The sequence below is a fragment of the Xenopus tropicalis genome, chromosome 4, assembly GCF_000004195.4.
Source record: "Xenopus tropicalis strain Nigerian chromosome 4, UCB_Xtro_10.0, whole genome shotgun sequence".
In the NCBI taxonomy this organism is placed as follows: Eukaryota; Metazoa; Chordata; class Amphibia; order Anura; family Pipidae; genus Xenopus; species Xenopus tropicalis.
In genome coordinates, this window is record NC_030680.2 from 17,940,582 (window position 1) to 17,965,955 (window position 25,374).

General features: G+C 39.2%; 2 long non-coding RNA genes across 4 annotated transcripts; one reads left to right on the forward strand and one right to left on the reverse strand.

Moving 5' to 3' along the window:
* Window positions 1-1,132: 1,132 nt before the first annotated feature.
* Window positions 1,133-4,138, reverse strand: LOC116410297. Of its 3 annotated transcripts, XR_004222252.1 has the most exons (5): window positions 4,031-4,138; window positions 2,871-2,897; window positions 2,102-2,316; window positions 1,944-1,979; window positions 1,133-1,238 (listed from the first exon to the last, which is right to left on the reverse strand). It is a non-coding gene; the product is annotated as an uncharacterized LOC116410297 (long non-coding RNA). The 3 variants fall into 3 exon arrangements; XR_004222253.1 differs by lacking the exons at window positions 1,133-1,238; window positions 1,944-1,979 and having other exon boundaries at window positions 1,986-2,143; window positions 2,248-2,316; XR_004222251.1 differs by lacking the exons at window positions 1,133-1,238; window positions 1,944-1,979 and having other exon boundaries at window positions 1,986-2,316.
* Window positions 4,139-17,496: 13,358 nt separating this feature from the next.
* Window positions 17,497-23,767, forward strand: LOC105947771. Its single transcript, XR_004222250.1, has 2 exons — window positions 17,497-18,863; window positions 21,935-23,767. It is a non-coding gene; the product is annotated as an uncharacterized LOC105947771 (long non-coding RNA).
* The last annotated feature ends 1,607 nt before the right edge of the window (window positions 23,768-25,374 follow it).

The window sequence follows — 25,374 nt, forward strand, 5'->3', positions numbered from 1 at the left end:
TTTTTCACGATTTAAGATTTTTTGCGCTTGAAGAACCTCAAATTGGAATTATGATTCGAAAGCTCAAATGTCTGTTATTTAAGTGCAAAAAACCTGAAAACGCCAATGTAAAACTTCACCATCTAAATGCGAGTGAGTTTATATAGAAGTAAATGGGAGTTGCCCTGGGCAAAGTCGTGCCATATTTTTTACAAATTAGTAAATTCGAGGTATTCGAGTTTTTTTTATCTGAAAGAGTTTTCCTTATTAATAAATAAGAAGAGCATTTGATATATGAGTTTATTAAATGTAGAAAAACAAATTCCCCAACAAATGAGCCAGTAATATATATAATGGGTACAATAAAGTAGGTAATATTATCCCTACCTCAGGGGGCTGATGGTATTGCCACTACTCTCTGGGTCTCGTTACAAAGAACAATGAGTCCAGAGAGCTCATCCAGATCAACTCTGAGGGGGCTCCCTCCTCGCTCCGTTGTTCATCCTGGTTATAAAAGAGAGAAGATGAAAAATGAATATTTCACAGGGCAAATGAATGCAAAGTTTGTAACAGTTTTCTTTTTCTGCTTACACTGTCACTGCTCTCCTCTGACTCCCCAGAATCAAAGTAGGGCTCGAATGGGGGCATGTCCCTTCGGTTCTCCTGGTTAAGGTAAGAAAACATTATTTTATGAGATCAACTCCGATCAATACAGAATATGATAAAACAAATCTTTAACATTTCTTTCATTGCACTTTCATCCGTTCATTGATTATTTCCTGCTTACCTCACAGTGACAGGAATGGTGGGAGGATGAGGAGTCATCCTGGTTAAAAGAGAGAGAAAATCACAAATGAATATTTCACAGGGCAAATGAATGCAAAGTTTGTAAAAGGTTTCTTTTTCTGCTTACGTCATCAAGGCTCTTTTCAGGCTCCTGATAGTCCTAATGGGAATACAGAAAAAGGGGATTAAACTCAGTTCAGTTAAACTCCTTATTGCAGCTCAACACAACATATAAACGTAACCTATTGTGCCCATTGCTGCTTACCTGAGGCAGAGCGTCGCCTGCTCCCTCCTAGATTTGGGGGAAAAAAGAATAATATTGTATTAATTTAGTCCCATAAATCATTCTGAGATAAAACTTGTATAAAGGAAAATAATATAATACTGAGTGGCGCCATTTTCACAATATGTCTCCCTTCCCTTTTACTTACCTGACAGGTGTTAATGTCGGAGGGATTGTCAGCTGGTTCCTCCTAGTTAAGAAATAGAAAAGGCCCAGATCAGATCAATTCAATGTAGTAATGAGGATTTTGAGACAGGGTATAAATATCACAAAGGGACACAGTGGGAATGGCATTAATATGGCTGCTAAATAGAGATGTGGCGAACTGTTCGCCGGCAAACATCGGGTGTTCGCAAGTTCGGAAGTTCACAAACTTTTTGCGTATGTTTGCAATTTGGGTTCGCCGCGTTTTTTTTTCCGCTGCGTTTTTTCTCTGCGTTTTTTCTCGGCCTAAAAGCGCCGCACAAGCCACACATGGTGTTTTTCAGCCTAGTACTGGTGTAAGCAAATCCCGTTTCCATGGTGCTAATAGTGCGAAATAGCAAAAAACGCAGCGTATTTCCGCTAGGTCTGCCAGCTGCCTTTGCGGTTTTACGCAACGCTGTGTAAACAAAGTATTTTTCAGATAAATTTTTGCCCTTGATCCCCCTCCGGCATGCCACTGTCCAGGTCGTGGCACCCTTTAAACAACTTTAAAATCAGTTTTCTGGCCAGAAATGCTTTTTGTAGGTTTTAAAGTTCACCTTCCCATTGAAGTCTATGGGGTTCGCAAAGTTTGCGAATATTCGCGCTTTTTGGCGTAAGTTCGTGAACGCGTTCGCAAACTTTTTTTTTGAGGTTCGCTACATCCCTACTGCTAAAGTGTAAGAGAGCAGAAACAATTATTTCTTCTTACCTGGCGAGTCTGAGCCCCGGGTGTTTCTGGGCGCTCCTGGGTAAGAAAGTGAAATGAAAAAGATGAGCGAGGTTGTATGATTTCTGTTGTAAATAAGCCGATTGGCTGATAAGGGACTTTGATTTGCGTTTATCCCTCTCTATTAGCCTTATGCTTACCTCAATCTCCTCGCCAGGCTCAGCAACCTGCTCTGGCTCCTCCTGATGAAGAGCAATACGATTAGTTATGGGATCAACTTACTATAGTTCTGTAGTTCATTATCATTAATTAACTCAGAAAATAAAATAGTTCCTTTACTACTTACCTGGCAGATGTTGGTACCAGGGGTCGGCGGCTCTGGGCAGGTGGTGTCGCCACAACCAACCGACGGAACCTGATTAAGGCAGGAAAATAGATCAGATTCACTGGGAAAAGTGGCGCGGGGATACAAACATGGGATGCACAGAGGCCGATATGGAAGGGAATCAGGGAACCATGTTACTGGGCCGAGTTACCGGCAGATTTATCTAAATTCGCCCCCACAAAAATCTCACAAATTTCTTATTTATTAAAAGATTCAAATGTAAAAAAAAACCGAAGGAATAAAACTGTAGAACGAATACAAATAAGAGTGCGAAAACCTCATTTGCACAAGAATATTCAATATACAATATTCAATACAAATCAATACAAAAACCTCTCGAGCCAAAAATCCAATACAGATTGTTACGATTGGCCGGCGCGGCTCCCACTGACAGCTTTTACACAGCGCCATTTTGTATTAGTGTTTTTACACTTGGTAAATTATTTTAAAAAAATGGTGTAATCAGGAAAATATTCTATTTTTAGGGCTAAAAAAGGTGCGATGAAAACAAACAAAATATGAACATTAGTAAATAAAAAAGGGGGAGCGAATAGTAATAATGTATGGGGTCCTTTTCTGCTTACCAGGCAGATGGTGGTCTCCGGAAGAGCCTGGGAATGGGATAAACAAAAGTGATGTTATTTTATAGAATTAACGGCCTATCATCTATCAAGATCTATATAAGGCACAAAATGACTGAAAAGATGTGTTTAGTACTGGGAAAAAAGTGCTTTTGAGAAGATATCATTCATGTGTATAAATAAATGCAGAGTCAGTACAGGTGTGGGATCCGTTACCCAGAAACCCAATATCCAGAAAGCTTCAAATTACGAAAAGACTGTCCCCCATAGACTTAATTTTAATCAAATAATTCAGAATTTTAATACTGATTCCCTTCTCTCTGTAATAATAAAACAGTACCTGTACTTGATCCCAACTAAGATATAATTACCCCTTATTGGGGCAGAACAGCCCTATTGGGTTTATTTCATGGTTAAATGATTCCCTTTTCTCTGTAATCATAAAACAGTACCTGTACTTGATCCCAACTAAGATATAATTACCCCTTATTGGGGCAGAACAGCCCTATTGGGTTTATTTAATGGTTAAATGATTCCCTTCTCTCTGTAATAATAAAACAGTACCTGTACTTGATCCCAACTAAGATATAATTACCCCTTATTGGGGGCAGAACAGCCCTATTGGGTTTATTTAAAGGTTAAATGATTCCCTTCTCTCTGTAATAATAAAACAGTACCTGTACTTGATCCCAACTAAGATATAATTACCCCTTATTGGGGGCAGAACAGCCCTATTGGGTTAAATTAACGGAAAGCCCCCTCATCTGGAATACCTTTGGTCCCGAGCATTCTGGATAATGGGTCCTTCACCTGTACATTAATTTATTATTGTGATATCAATTCAAAGGGGATGGGGCTGTCTCTTGCCAGGGAACCAAACATATTGAAAAGGGTTCCAGCACTAATAATCTATTATATATATTGATATGTTATAGATTGTGCCATATATGGTTTGTGGTAATGAATGATTTTGTAGTTTAGATTTAAAAGTGAGAAAGTAGAAATGATGGGGGAATGGGGTCAGTAGTTAATAAACCAGTAAATTCTCAGCGTTATTAAGGGCCTGTGACAAAGTCACATATAAATCTATAGGTCAGTAAATAATAAGGTTTCAATAACACAAATAACCAGGAAAGTTGTGTTTTTTACAAATTGCTGCTTACCACAATGATGTCGCCAGCGGGTTCGTCTTGGTGGTTCTAGGAAGGATAAAATCATGTTTTATTACAAGAATAAACGAGCAAAAATGGCCCAAATTAATAGTAAATGAAATGGCTGGAAAAGCACAAATAGTGAGCAAAGAGTGATCATTATATTTAACCAGTTCCTCTCTGCTTACCACGACGACCGCGCCAACTTCATCGTTTTTAATCTAGGAAGAATAAAAACACGATTTATTACAAAATAAATGAGAAAGAGGCAAACAAATTGTAAATGCAATAGCTCGAATAGGGCAAATAGTAATGTGGGATTTTTATACTGAGTGAATCAGTTATTCTCTGCTTACCGCAAGAGATTCGCTCGGGGGTTTATTCCGTCGTTTCTAGTGAAGAATAAAAAGTTTTATTATGAAAAGAAATGAGCAAATAGGCAAAGTAGAATGAATTCAGCAATACAATAGGGCGAGCAGATCACTTGGAAATTCAGGTACACTCCAATCAGTGCTGCCCTGCAACATGTATTTATTAGACGTGTCCCTGAATTTTCAAGTGATTTGGTCTCCCTACAATAATATATATATATATATATATGTATAGGATCCCTTATCCGGAAACCTGTTATCCAGAAAGAAACAGTACCTGTACTTGATCCCAACTAAGATATAATTTCCCCTTATTGGGGGCAGAACAGTCCTACTGGGTTTATTTAATGGTTAAATGATTCCCTTTTCTCTGTAATAATAAAACAGTACCTGTACTTGATCCCAACTAAGATATAATTACCCCTTATTGGGGGCAGAACAGCCCTACTGGGTTTATTTAATGGTTAAATAATTCCCTTTTCTTTGTAATAATAAAACAGTACCTGTACTTGATCCCAACTAAGATATAATTTCCCCTTATTGGGGGCAGAACAGCCCTATTGGGTTTATTTAATGGTTAAATTATTCCCTTTTCTCTGTAATAATAAAACAGTACCTGTACTTGATCCCAACTAAGATATAATTACCCCTTATTGGGGGCAGAACAGCCCTACTGGGTTTATTTAATGGTTAAATAATTCCCTTTTCTTTGTAATAATAAAACAGTACCTGTACTTGATCCCAACTAAGGTATAATTACCCCTTATTGGGGGCAGAACAGCCCTATTGGGTTTAAATGATGTTTAAATAATTTTTTAGTAGACTTAGATCCAAATTACGGAAAGACTCCTTATCCGGAAAGCCCCAGGTGCCGAGCATTCTGGATAATGGGTCCTATACCAGTATATAGCAAGGCTATGAATAGCACTAAATGAGTGATATTAGAGTAAAAAGAATAAAGTTCTTACCCTTGGCACACAAGGGAGCCACGAAATTAAACGCCTAAACATTTTCTCTCAATTTCTCTCTATGGCGACAAAAAGAAATATCACTTTAGTTACAGTAATTAGTGAGTAAAATATGAGTGAAACTGTCAAAAAAAGTGTGTGGGTCAGAAACACGACGCTCAAAATTTCTTTTCACGCGTGCGTCAATTTTTTTGACAAATTGTTGCCAAATTTTTGTGCCATTGTAAAAAAAACTACACTAAAGCCCCCACAGCGCCAGTATTAAACTGATTAGTTATTATTATCTCTTATTCCTGCTAACGTTGGCACGAACATCCCTAGAGCTCCACCTACCTCAGTCGCCTGATCAAGAATGAGCCAGTTTGGCCGCTGCTTGGACACTTTGACTGTGCCCATTGTGACATCACAACGACATCACTCACAACAAACACTAATTACATTTACTCCAACCTTTGTGAGGTTCAAACCATTGTGACATCACATGTGCAACTGACTGGGAATGTGGGTTACATACATATAGTTACATAGGGCTGGAATAACAATGCCAGTCACGTGACCAGCCCCAGCTGGGAATGGGTTTCATGTTACAGATACAAATGGCAGTTGAAATGGCAGATCTGTATTCCTGCACAGGCAGCGATGGGTTAATGTCTGTATAATAAATCAGCACTTGGGCAAAAACTGCCCCCAGCAGGGGGAAATTAACCACCGTTTGTCATAGACCCATTAATGAGGTGTCAAATCGTGCGGCTTATTCGGGAATGGGGTGCTATGACTTTTCTGAGGGGCGGGCGGTAAATTGCCCCAGCATAGGGGATGCTGGGACATGTAGGACAATGACAGTTATAGGACTACAGGCTGAAGGACTGATAGGGGATTCTGGGACATGTAGGTCAATTACAGTTATAGGACTACAGGCTTCAGGTCTGATAGGGGATGCTGGGACATGTAGGTCAGTGACAGTTATAGTACTACAGGCTGCAGGTCTGATAGGGGATGCTGGGACATGTAGTTCAGTGACAGTTATAGGACTACAGGCTTCAGGTCTGATAGGGGATGCTGGGACATGTAGGTCAGTGACAGTTATAGGACTACAGGCTGCAGATCTGATAGGGGATGCTGGGACATGTAGTTCAGTGACAGTTATAGGACTACAGGCTTCAGGTCTGATAGGGGATGCTGGGACATGTAGGTCAGTGACAGTTATAGGACTACAGGCTTCAGGTCTGATAGGGGATGCTGGGACATGTAGTTCAGTGACAGTTATAGGACTACAGGCTTCAGGTCTGATAGGGGATGCTGGGACATGTAGTTCAGTGACAGTTATAGGACTACAGGCTTCAGGTCTGATAGGGGATGCTGGGACATGTAGGTCAATTACAGTTATAGGACTAAAGGTGGAAGGTCTGATGGGGATGCTGGGACATGTAGGTCAATTACAGTTATAGGACTACAGGTGGAAGGTCTGATGGGGGATGCTGGGACATGTAGGTCAATTACAGTTATAGGACTACAGGTGGAAGGTCTGATAGGGGATGCTGGGACATGTAGGTCAGTTACAGTTATTGGACTACAAGCTGCAAGTCTGATAGGGGATGCTGGGACATGTAGGCCAGTGACAGTTATAGGACTACAGGCTGCAGGTCTGAGAGGGGATGCTGGGACATGTAGGTCAGTTACAGTTATAGGACTACAGGCGGAAGGTCTGATAGGGGATGCTGGGACATGTAGGTCAGTTACAGTTATTGGACTACAAGCTGCAAGTCTGATAGGGGATGCTGGGACATGTAGGCCAGTGACAGTTAGAGGACTACAGGCTGCAGGTCTGATAGGGGATGCTGGGACATGTAGGTCAGTGACAGTTATAGGACTACAGGCTGCAGGTCTGATAGGGGATGCTGGGACATGTAGGTCAGTGACCGCTACAGGACTACAGGCTGCAGGTCCGATAGGGGATGCTGGGACATGTAGGCCAGTGACAGTTATAGGGCTGCAGGTCTGATAGGGGATGCTGGGACATGTAGGCCAATGACAGTTATAGGACTACAGGCTTCAGGTCTGATAGGGGATGCTGGGACATGTAGGCCAATGACAGTTACAGGACTACAGGCTGCAGGTCTGATAGGGGATGCTGGGACATGTAGGTCAGTGACAGTTATAGGACTACAGGCTGCAGTTCTGATAGGGGATGCTGGGACATGTAGGCCAATGACAGTTATAGGACTACAGGCTGCAGTTCTGATAGGGGATGCTGGGACATGTAGGCCAATGACAGTTATAGGACTACAGGCTGATGGTCTGATAGGGGATGCTGGGACATGTAGGCCAATGACAGTTATAGGACTACAGGCTGCAGGTCTGATAGGGGATGCTGGGACATGTAGGTCAGTGACAGTTATAGGACTACAGGCTGCAGGTCTGATAGGGGATGCTGGGACATGTAGGTCAGTTACAGTTATAGGACTACAGGCTGCAGTTCTGATAGGGGATGCTGGGACATGTAGGTCAGTGACAGTTACAGGACTACAGGCAGAAGGTCTGATAGGGGATGCTGGGACATGTAGGCCAGTGACAGTTACAGGACTACAGGCTGCAGGTCTGATAGGGGATGACAAGTAAAGGAAGTGGGGACACTTTTAGTTCCTGGGTACTTAGCACTGTACCTTAGCACTTACCTGCAGCACATTTCCCTGCAAGCTAAGTGGACACATCCATGAGAGCTCTGTGTACCGATTCGTGGTTATCAGCTTTACGAGCCGGACCTTATTGCTACATTTACTCCTGACTCCATAACACACCGACTGCACGATGGGAGCAACAGAATTCAAAGCCAAGATGTGACATGGCATCCAAGCAAGAAACATTCGCTTGGCAGCCCTCCCAAAATGGTGGCACCTCGAGAGACAGCCATGAGATTACTACAGATCCTCAGTCACCCCAACCTGAGCCCAACAGCGTTTCTGCCAAACATCAATCCCCTCTAAACTGGAAGAAGTCAAAACCAACCTCCAGAATATTCCTGAGTGAGTGAGTGAACTGAGCGGGGAATAACAACTGGGGGGCACCTCTAACCTACTTCCTGTGGCCCCGGCAGGACTACAGGCCCAACCCAAAGCCTGAAGAGATAGATTAGCCGATTATGAACACCATTTTATTCCAATCATTTCTGTGTATTAGTTACTATTCCAGCACTGTGTATAGCAGCACGGCAGCATTGGTTTCCCTCTGGCACCCCAGGCCTAACAGCAGGCTGCTCCTGTCACTGTTACAGCATATCCGATGATGAACCAGAGAGCGGCTGCGACACTGTGACTGGCTCCCCAAGTTCTGATTCTTCAGGACACGACAGCCCCTTTAAGAGCAGCTTTGTCAGGGATTTCTGACGTGTGAAATTGTCGCCTTTTGACAATTTTTCTCATTTTTGGCCACATTGGCTCTTCACTAAACATGATAGAACCCTCTGAGCTCCCCATTGCTTGTATTTAAGGGCTTTTCATTGAAAGAGGCAAAGTGGGCAATAATAACATATTTTTCATAGAAAATAACTTTAATCATTTATTATCTTAAATATTTTTACACTTTCTTAATTGTGCAGAAAACTGCAATCTATCCAATTAATATGCAACCGTTTGGAGACATCACTGTTGCTGGCACACTGGATATATATGAGTTTATAATGAAAAGTTAAAGAATGTGTTAATTTTTCACTTTTCAGCCGCTTTAAAGGCATCTAAGCCACTCTGAGCCTCCGTAATGCATCACAAATTGCATACCACCAGCTCTTTTGTTAGCCGGGTTCTAGACTTTTATTGCTCTAACAGTGGAGAAACCTGGAACATCAACAGAAACTTCCTGGCTTTCAAGTGACAATTACTGTATATAAAGGTTTATGTAAGTGCCCTGTAATTTGGGAAGGCCTTTAATGAACCTTTTAGAATAAAATACTTTTGAACCTCTACCAAAACCACCTTTATCCTGCATTGGCCTCATACCTGCCCCCATGTTACCCTCTCCCTTTGCTGGGTGGAGCTGCCATACCACTTGCCTCTTCCATTTTTCATTGACACCAGGAAAGCAGAGTAATTAATGCTCCTGTGAATGAACACTCAGATGTGGCAGCAATATGGCAATTTCTACTAATATGTCAGATGTGAGTGTGTTGCACAGCGTGAGCTTAATGCAGTTGGTCTGTTTAATAGGAAAATAAATCATAAACACAACCATAATTCTAAATTGGTTTATTTCTCATTATTGTAACTCTAATATCCCAGTGACTGAAACAGGGGTATCCAATGGTGCCTGAACTTTTATGTTACCGCTCGGCAAGTCAGGGGTCGGGAATGATGGGAATCTTCAGCCGAGGGGGGAGAACTCATCGCTGGGAAGCTTTTGTGATATTTTTATATTTATTATACCTACTGTGGCTCCATCATTGGGCCGTCATCTAATGTATCTTTCTCTTTTTAAACAGCCTAATTTAAGGGACAGGTCTCAGCCGCCATTTCCCTGCCACCAACGCTCACTCTGGCACTTGCCCTGATTTCTCATTTTTATTTCTGGGATCAGAGGTGGGTGGAGCACTGATACACTGGGGGGGGGCATTAAGGGAAATAATGGCAGAAACTAGAGAGGTACATTTCCTGAAGAAAATGTGAGTGGTGCTTGTCGTGGCAAAACTAGTGCCCCAATATTACAATGTTTCACACTTCACAATGTTTCACACTTCAGTGTTGCTAAAACATTAAAATTGCCCTGCTGGGGCAATTAACCGCCCACCCCTCAGAAAAGTCATAGCACCCCATTCCCAAATAAGCTGCACGGTTTTACACCTCATTCATGGGTCTACAACAAACTAGTTATTCGCCAAACTCCCCATAAAAAAAAAAAATCAATAGGTGAAGTCTGATTGGCTGTTGGTAGCTCCACCCACTTTTTAAAATCTAAAAATGCAGGCCCCTAGTGACCCTGGTGTTAATACTGTAAGAATGGCAGCAGGTTGAATTTCCCCATTGAAAATCAATAGTTAAAGTCTGATTCGCTGTTGGTGGCTCCACCCACTTTTTCTAACTCTGAACCACAGTTACCAGGTGACTAGCTGTGCAAAGTTGGAGACCTTAGTATTAATATTTAAAGAATGGCAGCAGTTTAAATTTAAACATATGAAGTCTATAGGTGAAATCTGATTGGTTGTTGTTCACCCCGCCCACTTTTTCTAACCTTGAGTACGAAGTCACGCAGTGACTGACCAATAAAATTCAATAGGTGAAATCTGATTGGCTGTTGGTGGCCCCGCCCACTTTTTCAAAACTAAAACTGCAGTCCTCTAGTGGCCAACTGTGAAAAGTTTGGGGACCCTGGTGTTATTACTGTGAGAATGGCAGCAGGCTGAATTTCTCCATTTAAAGTCAATAGGTAAAATCTGATTGGCTGTTGGTGGCTCCACCCACTTACAAAAATACAAAAAACCTTGTGTGTTAAAACTAATGTTTTAAACACATCAATAGCTTTTTATATTTACCACAATAGACAATTTGAATGGTATCTGACAAAGACATTGTACTCACAGTAGTTAGTGTGCTCCTGAAAATGTCAAAAATGGCAGAAAACAATGCATTTCTTTGGTACACAACCCTTTAGTACAGCTCCTTGCTATATTAGTTGCCCTGATTAAGTTACACGCAGACCATTTTCTTACATAGATTAATAGATCTTCCTATAAGTAGAATTTATGCAGCCATTTTTATAAGGTTTGATATAGTTGTAATACGTACCAGTGTCCCTGTATACTAATATACTAACATTACTGCCGCTGTTCTCCCTGAGGGGAGTAAATGTTTCTGGATTGTATTGTTCTTTTACCATCAGGTCTCTAATCACACAAATCATTCATCTATAGTACACAAACCACGTACCAATTTCGTTTGTTCCCTCCACTGACATTCAGGGCTGAATTATCAGATATGGAGGTAGAAACAAAAGGCAATAATGTATAACCTAATGGTTGGCTGATTAAAATCCCCATGATTGCATAAAATACGCACTTTAAATTGTAATTCACCTTTAGATTAACTTTTAAAATGATGTAGACATTGAATATTCTAAGAATTTGCAATTGGTCTTCGTGTTTTATTTTTTTTTTGTTATTTAGTTTTTTGTTACGCTGCTTTCCAGCAGTAGCATTTTAACTAGGGATGCACCGAACCCACTTTTCTGGGTTGGACCGAACCCGCCGAACCCACACTGAAAGATTTGGGAATAGGGCATTTTATAACATACAAAAAGTTAATTTAAGGGCAAGAACCCACAGAGCAAGTTGCTCACCCTCCTGCAGGCAACTTTGCGCAACTTCAGAAACTGAAGCGATGTGTAGGGCTTTCCACCAACGACTTCTATTGCTGCCAATGGAAACCCTTTTCAGAGCAGAGATCTATCGCGAGTAACTCTCTCCGTGGATTCTGATCTTTAATTTGGACTGTAGAGTCGGCACCATCAATTTACAGTCCCAGTGATTAGACCAGGGATTAAATGGATCATTTTCATTCCAAAATACAGGTATAATTAGATTGGTTACTAAATATACTTCACTTTGTGGTTTGATGGAGCAGCAGAAAAGCAGATCACCAAAAGCAGTACCAATATTGGATAATGTGTTTATGTGATTTGACAAAAATCACATTAAAAGAAATGCTCAAATATATCCGACTTTGACATTTCCAGACTCAAAGTTTTGAGATTTATCAAATGGAATATGGAGGTTCATTAAGAGAGATGGGTTCTTATGGATCCTGCACAGACATCAGACAGCTTATTAAATGGTTGGGATCTTAGGGATGTACCCAACGTAACACTTTCAAAAGAGGCAAAAATTGGGAAGGAAGTTTTGCACTAATATCGCCAAATATCTACCAGGTAGGGAAGTAGTCAAAGAGAGGACACCAGGTCAAAAAAAGATCTAAAATTGTGTTCCACAGAAAATCCCAATCAGCCCTCAAACTGGAGCATTCAGTAGCATGATATATACACGAGGGGGGTGCTTGCACCTGATTTTGCATTAAGACCTTCATGAAAGTAGTGACATATAGGTGTTTATATAAAACAACCAATCAGGAATGTAAAAAAATGGAAGATACACAGAAATTAGCCTGCCATTCCAAAAACTGGACACCTAATGATTGCAGCTCACTGGTTAGGAATTTCAAAATGAACATAAACACATGAAATGGCAGAACCATATCAATACAGGCTACAGTTACTGAAACATACAGAGGATTGTACTTAGCACTGCCAATGGAGTAGGCTGCACCACAGCAAAACAGCTGGACAAAAGATGGCCATTCCGACAAGGCCAAGGAGGCTCCTTTAAAGGCAGATGCTAAATACTGAGGAGCTGACCAGTGCATAGAACTCATCTTCATTGTAATGCTCAGAATAGATACATCCACTCTCTCTCCACAATGCCCCACTATCATTTTGAATCAATAATAAAGCAATACACCGTATCTTCACTAAGAACAAAGGTCAAAAATATCTCCGAAATGTTTGTTAATAATCCAAAAATTGTCTTCTATTTTGTAGGAGACAAATTAATTAAGGAGGAACGTCACTGACGCCTTATCTCCCTATTCCCAATGCAAATTGAAAGCTGCAATCTAGATCCAAAAACAAATGGTTTCTCCGTGCGTTATTGAAGTCTGGGCTTGATGGTCAACTTCATGAGTTGATCCTTATGCTTTTGGGCAGCTTCAAAAGCAGGTAAATTATGGGATGCCAAAGCTTGCTGGTCCACTGACCTCTAGGGAAAGCCTGAATGTATCTTCTGAAAGACTGGCAAGAGCAGCTGGCAAGTTTCATGAACCAATGGGGGTTAATGTTACATTCCAGGATGACAGAGTTGAAACCCACCCTTGTATGCTCATCTGTTATTAGCAAAGTATGCTTTTAAAGAGAGCTGGATAATCAACATGTATTTCTCTTTACAAAAGTATTTGTGGCATATTTATAAAATCAACGCAGGAAACTGGCCAAGAGGAAAACAATGTTTGAGGGTTTGTTCATAATAAAATCTCTAAATGCTTTGGAAGTACAAAGACAGTAGACTCACTACCCAAATTTAAAAAGAAGATCCAACCCAAAACCAACAAAAAAAATAATTTTTAGTAACTTTCCATATGCATTATTAAAAAGTTTGATTATTTTACTTAAATGAATATACTTGTAACTGTCTTTCCCTTGATATTCCCCCACTGCCTGTCCTGACTACATGTACCACTGAAACAACACAGCAGCACTCAGCTCCCCTCCGCTGGAGATTCCCACAATGCCTTGCATGTTTCCTGTTTAACAGAACCGTTAGAATAATAATAATACAGGTATGGGATCCCTTATCCGGAAACCCATTATCCAGAAGGCTCCAAATTATTGAAAGCCCGTCTCCCATAGACTCCATTTTAATTAAATAATTCAGAATTTTAAAACTGATTTCCTTTTTCTCTGTAATAATAAAACAGTACCTGTACTTGATCCCAACTAAGATATAATTACCCCTTATTGGGGCAAAACAGCACTATTGGGTTTATTTAATGGTTAAATGATTCCCTTTTCTCTGTAATAATAAAACAGTACCTGTACTTGATCCCAACTAAGATATAATTACCCCTTATTGGGGGCAGAACAGCCCTATTGGGTTTATTTAATGGTTAAACGATTCCCTTTTCTCTGTAATAATAAAACAGTACCTGTACTTGATCCCAACTAAGATATAATTACCCCTTATTGGGGCAAAACAGCACTATTGGGTTTATTTAATGGTTAAATGATTCCCTTTTCTCTGTAATAATAAAACAGTACCTGTACTTGATCCCAACTAAGGTATAATTACCCCTTATTGGGGGCAGAACAGCCCTATTGGGTTTATTTAATGGTTAAATGATTCCCTTTTCTCTGTAATAATAAAACAGTACCTGTACTTGATCCCAACTAAGATATAATTACCCCTTATTGGGGGCAGAACAGCCCTATTGGGTTTATTTAATGGTTAAATGATTCCCTTTTCTCTGTAATAATAAAACAGTACCTGTACTTGATCCCAACTAAGATATAATTAACCCTTATTGGAGGCAAAACAATCCTATTGGGTTTAATTAATGTTTTATTGATTTTTCAGTAGACTTAAGGTATGGAGATCCAAATTACGGAAAGAACCCTTATCCGGAATACCCTTGGTCCAGAGCATTTTGGATAACGGGTCCTATACCTGTAATTGTAAAAAACAATGAAAATTCTATTCTGTCACTCAATTATTCTATTAATATTTTTTTTAAAGCATGGGTATAATATGGCAAAAGTTCAAATTATATTTTAACATAATGGTTCAAAAATGTTAAAACATTACATTTGTTTTCCTTAATGCCATGTCTTCATTAAAAACCACTTTGCTCTGTGGTAAATAGGGTAAGGCTTCTCTTTTCTTTACAGCTTCATTTCCTTCTGAAGGTTTTACAGCAGATATCTAATGGAATAAAGCAAAATGGGGCACAGAGTGCATGGCAGCTTCATGTAACTGGATTTGCTCGCTGCGAAGGGCTGTGGCAGATAGGGAGATTAGTCGCCCGCGACAAATCTCCTTTGTCAAGGGCGACTAATCTCCCCGATATGCCATCCCACGGGCTTGAATGTAAATCGCCGGTGGGATGGCATATTCCCGAAATTGCGGAAGTTTCCTCTCAAGGCAACTTCCTTCTGAAGGCTTTACAGCAGATATCTAATTCCAGAGTAAAGCAAAATGGAGCACAGAGTGCACGGCAGCTTCATGTAACTGGATTTGCTCGCTGCGGCTAAAGGCCGTTATACAATAGCTGTACCTGCTCAAACAGCTCATTTTCTAAAGCAGTGACCCCCAACCAGTGGCTCAGGAGCAATATGTTACTCACCACCCCTTTATTGTTGCTCCCAGTGGCCCCAAAGTAGGTGCCCATTTTACATTTATGACTTGGATGCAAGTTTTGGAGCCACAAAGACCATGTTTAATGTGAAACCGAGCCTTCTGTAGGCTGCCAGTCCACATTGGGCTACAAAAAGCCAATCACAGCCCTTATTTTGCATCCCTAAAGAACTTTTTTCATGCTGATCAAAAAATTGCCATGTTCTGGCCGTCCAGAGATTTAAAGGCACACAAAGGTTTGGATTCATTTCAGATAAACTGCAAACCTGCAAAAAGTGCAAGGATTCGCCCAAATGCCAAACTAAAACATGGCTTAAGTGCATCACTACATCATTTGTTTTTGGTAGACAGCAGCATTCTGCAATAAGCATTATAATGGGAAATGCTATAAAAATGAAATCTGAAATTTCATGTCATGGCAATAAACTTTCACTGCCCCCCAAAGCAATCTGTCTCACAACATGCAACTAATGACAATTAGCTTTTATACATTGTCTATGCAAAGGGAACACTAGCCAGTGAGGTATTTGACCTGTCAATCAATATCCGACTCCCACATAAAGAAAGAAACTGCTGAGAGGGATAGTGAAAGGTAGCCCAATTTTAGAAATGGTACAGAAATATAATATTAATTGATGTCTTGCCAAGAAGAGGAAAGAAAAACTGATAAACATCTAAAAATCGCAGCCCAAGAAATGAGATTTGCTGTTGCGCCTGAACTAAATTTTTCTCTAAAAGTTAAAAATGGTGATAAAATGTCCCCATTTTTCTTACCTTTACATAATATAATCTATAGAACGGACTACAGCTCCCATTCCCAAGGACACCACAAATATTACTGACCCCCTTCTCTCAATCAGATACAAACGAGTATTAATATTATCGAGTTTGTAAAGCACCAATATATTCCACAGCTGTAAAGCTGGCCACACACGTGGCGATTTTCGATCTTTCATGCAACCATCGTTCCAACCCTCCACTGACATTCAGGGCTGAATGGTCAGATATGGAGGTAGAAACAATAGGATTTCTACCTCCTTCTGCCGGATTCAGCCCTGAAGGCAGGATTTTGCTCAGGCGCCCGATCAAAATCTTTTAACCCACCCAATTGGCGAGTCGACCGATATCAGCAGCCTTCTGCAATATCGGTCGGCTCGTCTAGTTTCCATACACGCACCGAATATCATACGAAATTATTGGTGCGTGTATGGCCAGCTTAAGACAAAAGAAACCAAGCAATATCCAAATAGATTATAGATTGACAAAAACAACGTAACTAAGGTAACGAGGCATCAGAAAGAGACTGCCATGATGAGAACCATCACCAGTAAGTATTTTTGTCTGTTCATCTAAAGGGACCTAAGAACACAATCCTATACAGAGCAAGAATACCAATGCAAACAGGTTTCAGCTGACAAAACCAGATCTGAATCGCTTATTTGAGCTTTTCTTGATTAAACGTGTGACTTCAAAGTGGAAATGAGACTACCGTATATACTCGAGTATAAGCCGATCCGAATATAAGCCGAGGTACCTAATTTTACCTAAGAAAACTGGAAATACTTATTGACTCGAGTATAAGCCGAGGGTGGGAAATGCAACCGCTACTGCTAAGTTTCAATAATCAAATAAATAACAGATAAATAAATAGATAACTTTAGGGAAAGAAAAATGAAACAGCAGCAGACATAAGCAAGTTTGGGAAGGCTAAGGAAGCTGCCATACTAATTATCAAGTACTTGGACCCCAGTGTACAAGTCCCACCTCAGTACTACAATACAGAAGCTTTTAGTAGCGCCGAAGATGTAACACACGCCCCCCATCCCCCTTGGACGGCGGTCCATTCTGGGGTGCTATCCCAAATGCAGCATATAGCCCCCATATCAAACACAGCTGAACACTGCCCCCCTAAAGATACACTCAGCGAAGCACAAAGAAGTTAAATCCAGGGCATTATAAATATATACATATAAAACGTTATTGTCAGGTAATTCCTACTCTGCAGCCCTCCAGCTGTTTTACTGCAATCCCCACTATCAGGGGCTTCTGGGAGCTGTAGTCCAACTCCAACTGGGCAAGCCCTGTTGCTGTATCACACTGCTCGGCTACCTCCCTACTCACTTCTCTATCTTCAGGGCCGCCACCTTGAGCTTCTCATACATCTTGTCATTAAGGGCACGATGTTGGGGGTGAGGGGGGATGTTAGAATTTATAAAGTGCTAATTAACTTTATATAACCATTAACCATGCTTAACCATATAACCCCTAGCTACTAACGGCTAAGGACAAGTTAAATATAACCCTGAATGAATGAGGAGTGACAGGTGGCATTTGGGGAAGGCTGATGATTTTGGTATCCTTGCAAGGTAGAGGTTGAAATCATCCTTTCATACATTTATATATGAATATTTATATGTATGTCCAGTTAGTATTAGGTTTTATATGTAAAATTCTGTGTTAGAGATATTGTTTATGTTTTTTATATAAATCACAGGATTGGGTCTTCCGAGCTCAGTACATTTGCCTAGGAATTTGCCTTCTGTAACAGAAATAGACAAGGGGAATCAGCATCCTTATAGGCTATTGTTAGACTTTACTACATGACAAGTAGTGAGTCTATGGTGCAGTAACACCTCTTACATACAAGGTTGTGCTGATACATAGCCATGTCCATAGTAGGCAATCCCTGACAATATAATATCTATTACTGGCAAATGGGTGGGTTTAAGTGGAATATGATCTATGTTAAACCTGTATAAAGCAAGCCTTACTTGTATTAGAGAGAGGGGAGAGGGTGGGAGAGAAGACACTCCCAGAAGGAACATCAAGACCTCAGTACCCTCCAACATCGGGTCATGTAAGATAATAGGCCAGGCACCTTAGAATAACTCAATTTATGTGCCAATTAAGAATTGTACTTTGTTTCTTATATTCCATTTATACCTAAAGGATTAAAAGACTCTTCCTGTATTAATACTCATGTTTATTTGTGGATTTTGAGGGTTCCCAGAGAGTACCCTCCCTTCATCAATCTATCATTATGGATTATCATTTTTTATAATAATTCATATTTTACAATGGCGAGCCATCCATATTTTTTCTAAGAACTCTTATTTTCTTGTAAAGAAAGACTCACCAGTCCCTGTGATAAAAGGTATACAAGGTATATAGTCATATTCCTTGTACAGGGGGGAGTGAATGTCTGTTCTTTGATAAAAGTTAGACAAGTTTTAAGAAGTTTTTGGAGGAAGAAAAGTACCTAGAGGTTTCTACTTTGTACTGAAAGTCCAGGAAGAGGTTTCCAGAACAAGTGAGAGCCCAAGAGAGGTTTTCAAACTGGACTGAATACCCACGAGAGGTTTTCAGGAAAAGAAAGGTGTGAAAATCCACAGGAATCCTAAACATGAGGTAGTCGGTGGCCACTGCCGTGGTAAGGACACGAATTTCCTTAATATTCCTGGATCCACAGAGAGACCCAAGGAAGACAGTATTCAATGCTACCCTGATAGTGCACAATCAAGAGACAGACAGGAATACTGTATGAAGAGTGAAAGTTCCTTGATCAGGTAAATGGATTTAATTCATTCTCTTGCGTTTGAAAGTAATGCAATTTTTAATTCTTTCTCTGGTGTAAAAACAAATGCAGATTTATGGAAAGTTTTATGGGATGAGTGTGAAAATTTCAATAAGGAAATTGATGGCAAAACTTTTTCTCTTAATAAAAAGCAAAAGAAAATTGCTAATATTATGAGAATGATTGACATTTATAACACACTAATTGCCCAAGAGTATTCCATAAATGCTGGTAACATCGAGATAGAGAATAATAAGCACATAAATTGTTCTAAGGTTTGCCTTGAAGAGAAAGCTTTTGTGCCTAGTATTTCTAAGTTTGTGGAAGTAAATCAGGGTAACTGTAAAAGTGAGGAAAACCATGTAGAAACACAGTTACAAGTTAACAACAGGCTTAGGAATTCTAAGAAGCCTAAAAAACCCAAAGAGAAAAAGAATAAACTGGTTTATAAAGGTATTCTTTTTAAGGGAAATTTAGTCTGTTTCAAGTGCAGGAAAAAAGGTCATGTAAGGAGGGAATGTGACACATTTAAACCACGTGATCACAGTACACACAGTATGTTTCCTCCTTCTCCTGCAGACATGCTGGATAAATCAGTTGTAGCCAGAGAGCAAATTGCAGTTGGTCCTATGAAAACTGTCAAAATTAAACATGCATTGGCAGAGTTTCTAGGATTCAGGAATCCAGCACCATAAACATTATTTTTAAAGTATTTGCAGTTTATGACTTGTTACAGAGGGATTTAAAAGAAAAAAAAAATATATATATATATATATATTAATATATATGAATACATTGTTATTAATGTCTGTATTTAAGGAAAAGGTTAACTACAGATTTTGTTAACAAAGGTAATGTCAGTACCAGGATCCTTCTGCTCAAGTTATAACAAGTACCAGTGACATCATGAGTACTGAAAGTAGTTAAAGAATATCAATTTATAGTAAAGACTATAAAAACACCAAAATATCAGGTACTGAAAAGCAATTTTACTGTTTCCTTGTTAATGAAGTAGTAGGTTGTTTGAGCAGATTTACAGTTTAACTGGTGAAAAGTTATTTTGTAATTGGAATTAAAAGTAACCAAAACATTGCAAATTTGCAGAGAAGATTGTGAGATGTATACTTCATACCATGAGGAGCTTAGATCCCAGAGTTACTTTTACAGTAGTTATGCTATTTTGATATCCAGATGTTTTTAAGAAAAGTTAAACTAAGATTGTTATCAAAATTGTAGCAATAGTTCTTATAGAGTATTTGGAGTTCATATGTAGATGTTATAACATAATGTGTTATTTATTGTAAGGCAATATTATTGGTATATAAATATAGGTCATAGTTAAACAGACACACAGACTCTCTTCATTTAGAGAAATGAGCAAAGATTCTGTCCATTGCAAACTTTCTCGGGTTTATAAAAAACCTTAATTTAGTTCATGAGAACAGGGTTTTTCATAATGACCACATAAGGGAGCTGTGTCCTGAACATTAATAAGGATGTAGGATACAATTATGTATAAGGGTAAAAGAAATAGGGAAGATTGAATTTACCTTAAAATTTGAAACAGAGATTCTAAACTGGTAAATCCAAGGCATCTCTGTGTTACAGTCTAAGGCATTAAGGTCTTGTGTGACTATAGAAGTAATTGAAAAGTGTTGTTTCAGTAATGGCTGGAGACATTTGTAATTTCAGTTACAGTTGCTAGTGGTATTCATATAAATGAAGTCTAAGCATTAATTGTTACAGATCCATGAGGCTGTAAGTAACTGAAGTTTTGAGAATTGCTTGGTAGGGTTTTTAGACCAGAATAGCTAGCAAGGTTAGGCCAGCTGTCTGAGACAGGGCTATACAAAATCTTCCTACCCCCATCCTAGAAGTGTCAGGATTGTCAGATTATTTTCTGTGTGACACCTGTTTACTAAAAAAGACAAAATGCTTCCCATGATAAAAAATAACTGAAATTATTGTATCAAGAGTAACTTGTCAAGTATTGATATGTCTTGAGCTTTGATTTATAGATATCAAGTATGTACAAAAAAGGGTCTTTTTGTATTCCTATATGAATTATAGCTATAATGATTAAGGAAAAGAAATTATATCTTTTTTAAGGGAATACATTGGTACACCAGTGATGTGTAGAACTGCTCAGCTGATTTAATGGAGAAACAGTAAAGTTTGTATTGTAACATATTAATTTTTGAAAAATTATTAAGATAATTTGTTTCTCAACCAAAACCTGAGATAAAGTATGTTTAGGAAGAATAGAGGAATTAATCTCTAAGCTAAATAAATGTCTATATGTTATGTGTATATCACAGTATTCACAGTATTAAAACCGGGTTTATTTTTCTTGACTTACAGAGTTCTAGGGTAAATTATACCAGAATAATGTGTAACATTGCAATAACCAGTTTAACCAAGGTCTATTCTGTCGAAGGAGTAAGAAGAACAGGAGAGTTCTGATGGCTAATAGAGAGTCATGTAAGGTGGTCTTAAAAAAATACATATGGTGAAAGTCTCTACGAAGACAGAGAAATAGATTCCTGTGTTAAACCATAGTATTATAATTAAGGATACTGGAACTAATGGCAAAATGAAGTTATGGTTTTTCACAAGGAACATTGCATTTCCTATAACATGTAGTAGGTACATTTTAATTGGAATAGGTTAATTCAGTCTACTAATATTATAGGTGGTTGTATTTTTAAAATATCATGCTGAGGAATTTACCTTTGTCTATTCTTAAATAATGTGAAAAAAATAGTATAAGGATTGGCCATTTATTAACACCAAAATACCTCACTGTCACAAAGCATCAGTTAAATGTAGAGAGTGGCAGTGTGATAGTTCTCTATCTTGTCTGAACCCTGACAGGGGGGAGCTAAGGATGGTGTTTCACCTTCAGGTGACAGGCGGTACATTTGTGTATGGACAACTGGATGTTTCTTGTTACACAGGTCTAATTTAGACTTCCCAGTCTTTTTTGTCAGTTCTCTAGGCCATGTTTAAAAAATAAATATTTTGATAATCATTGCCTAAATAATGATACTGTACTTATTCCAGCAGGTTATGGAAGAAAATCTCTATTAAGCTGATTAAAAGTAACAAGATTAAAGAAGTAATTCTACACATGATGATGCTATCTACATTCGAACTTTCATAAAAGTGACAAATGTTCATTAGTTCAAACCAGAGTTGTCAACAACATTAAAGTAACTGGAACAACAGTGTTACGGCTGAGAGCATCCAAGAAAAGAAGAAGCCAGAAGACTTCAAAAATAGTTACTTTATGGGTGTAGGGATGTGAATGTAGAAATTATGATGGTTTTTTTTGAGTTTTTTATGTGAAGGAATAATTATCAGATACTTTGGATCTTATTATTAGGCAAATGGTTAGGTAAACACATACAATACTTCAATGTAATACATGAGTTTAGTTTAGAGAATTAGTTTTTCTTATACATTCATTTTCCATTATTTGTTTAGTAGATTATGTCAATGGTAGCAGAATTAATATAGTTCCATCATTTACCATCATAAGTTAAGTTATCAATTACTTTTATAACTACATGTAGTCTGTGTTGTTTAAGTAAACATTTTACAACATTGGACATCTCAGTAGTAGTCTAATGAGATGTGGAAAATAGAAACAGTTAAAACAGACCAAGTGGCTAAAGGGGGGGGCCTAGTTAGGTTCTAGTAAGGGCGTAGTCACTTCTATTTATGTTTAGTGTGAGGTGTGACGATGAAGCCTAATTAACAATTACTAAGGACTTCCTTGTAAGCATTTGATATATGAATGTTAACTGTTTACTTTACAATATAATTTAAAGGACATGCAGATACATAGTTATAGGTTTCTGAGTATATGTATTCCTGCTACAAATGTTATTTTTTGTTTTACAAATTTGTTTTTTTTTAGATGATTAATGTGTTAGTGAAACTGCTATATTGTTTCTTTTATACATATGTAAATGTATGAGAAGGACCAAGCAAGGAGTACTTCCTAGATGTATCATAGACTTTTCCAAATACGTCACTTCCAGTCATGTGTGAATGAGATATGAATGATGTATGCCTGACATAAATTAATTATTAAATCATTAATTTCAGGGGGGAATGTTAGAATTTATAAAGTGCTAATTAACTTTATATAACCATTAACCATGCTTAACCATATAACCCCTAGCTACTAACGGCTAAGGACAAGTTAAATATAACCCTGAATGAATGAGGAGTGACAGGTGGCATTTGGGGAAGGCTGATGATTTTGGTATCCTTGCAAGGTAGAGGTTGAAATCATCCTTTCATACATTTATATATGAATATTTATATGTATGTCCAGTTAGTATTAGGTTTTATATGTAAAATTCTGTGTTAGAGATATTGTTTATGTTTTTTATATAAATCACAGGATTGGGTCTTCCGAGCTCAGTACATTTGCCTAGGAATTTGCCTTCTGTAACAGAAATAGACAAGGGGAATCAGCATCCTTATAGGCTATTGTTAGACTTTACTACATGACAAGTAGTGAGTCTATGGTGCAGTAACACCTCTTACATACAAGGTTGTGCTGATACATAGCCATGTCCATAGTAGGCAATCCCTGACAATATAATATCTATTACTGGCAAATGGGTGGGTTTAAGTGGAATATGATCTATGTTAAACCTGTATAAAGCAAGCCTTACTTGTATTAGAGAGAGGGGAGAGGGTGGGAGAGAAGACACTCCCAGAAGGAACATCAAGACCTCAGTACCCTCCAACATCGGGTCATGTAAGATAATAGGCCAGGCACCTTAGAATAACTCAATTTATGTGCCAATTAAGAATTGTACTTTGTTTCTTATATTCCATTTATACCTAAAGGATTAAAAGACTCTTCCTGTATTAATACTCATGTTTATTTGTGGATTTTGAGGGTTCCCAGAGAGTACCCTCCCTTCATCAATCTATCATTATGGATTATCATTTTTTATAATAATTCATATTTTACAGGGGACAGGTCCCGTTCCGCGTTCATATTTACTGCTCTCCGCACACCGATTTCCTGTCACTATCTGCGCCGGGTTAGTGTCAATGAGCGCCATCCACAGCGAGGCCAAGTCACATGTAACCCGCCGCTGTAACCCGCCGCTGTCACATGACTCGCAGGCAGTACTGCTTCACGGGAGTTGTAGTATTATCCATTGCAGGAAAGTCAGGGTGTAGGCTGTGCGCAAGCGCGGATTAGTCATACGGTGACCGAGCCCACTGTATAATCTGTTCATTGCAATGTTCATATTATAGAAGCTCATAGGAGCGCGCGCGCACAAACCCACGTCCCATGGCCAGATAGAGAGTCGGCACAAGTGGAAGGAGGTAGGTTGGAGGAGGTATACTCGAGTATAAGCCGAGGGTTACTTTTTGAGCACATTTTTTGTGCTCAAAAACTCGGCTTATACTCGAGTATATACGGTATATACAGAAGTTGCCACAAATCACTATGGAATGGCTGAAAGTAAATAGTGTAAGATTGAAGGTGGGTGTACACTGGAAGATATCAAGCTAAATGCCCTGATACTGTATGAAGGGCCACACTCACACACATACAGTACAGCCGCCTATCGCACTTCTCATTTAGATGGATGGCCCGAATGACCAAAACAACACGATGCAAAGAGTTGTCAAAGCTCCTCTTTACTTCACTGTCCGATGATTTTAAATCTACCTGATTGAGGGACCAACCCATAGGTGGATTTTCAATAAGGCTAGAGGAGGCTAAGCCTCCCCAAACCTGCTCTGGCACCCTAAAAATAAAAATATAAAATAAAAAACCTGGCTCTGTTTCTGCGCTGTGCTGCAAATCTTCTCCTGTCCCTGCAAGCTCCGGGTTCTGCTCTAATCAGCTGTCCTCTGTTTGGATCTTTCTTCTTGTATATTCTCCAATCAGAGCACAGCTTTCTTGACAGACAGTAAAATTGACCAATCAAGACACAGATGCAGACAGGGATCGGGAAATTTTGCAAACTGCAGAAATGAAGACTTAAAAAAGAAGAATCTGCAGACTGTAAGTTTACCCATCAACCAGCTTTGAACTTTGCTGCAGTTTTCATCCCACAGGTACTATACTGTATATGTTCTAAAGGCTGACCCACTAGCTGGAATTAAATTGTTTTTTGTCATCTGACATTTATAATATCCCCTACCCTAACAGATGGAGGGTAAGTTAATTTTTCCCCCTGACAAAGCTCATTGTGCTTTTATATATTTGTTATGGTTTTTTGCACATTCTATTTTTTTTTTACTTTTGTCATTGTTTTTTTCATTTATAGTAAGTTACAGTGGGGCCAATGCTGTGTATCAGTGCCAGTGTTATAGCATACCCCCCAACTGTCCCGCTTTTCGCGGGACAGTCCCGCTTTTTATGGCGCATCCCGCTGTCCCGGATAGTTCCATGAATGTCCCGCATTGCGGAACATTCATGGAACTATCCGGCACAGCGGGATGCGCTTGCTGTAGCC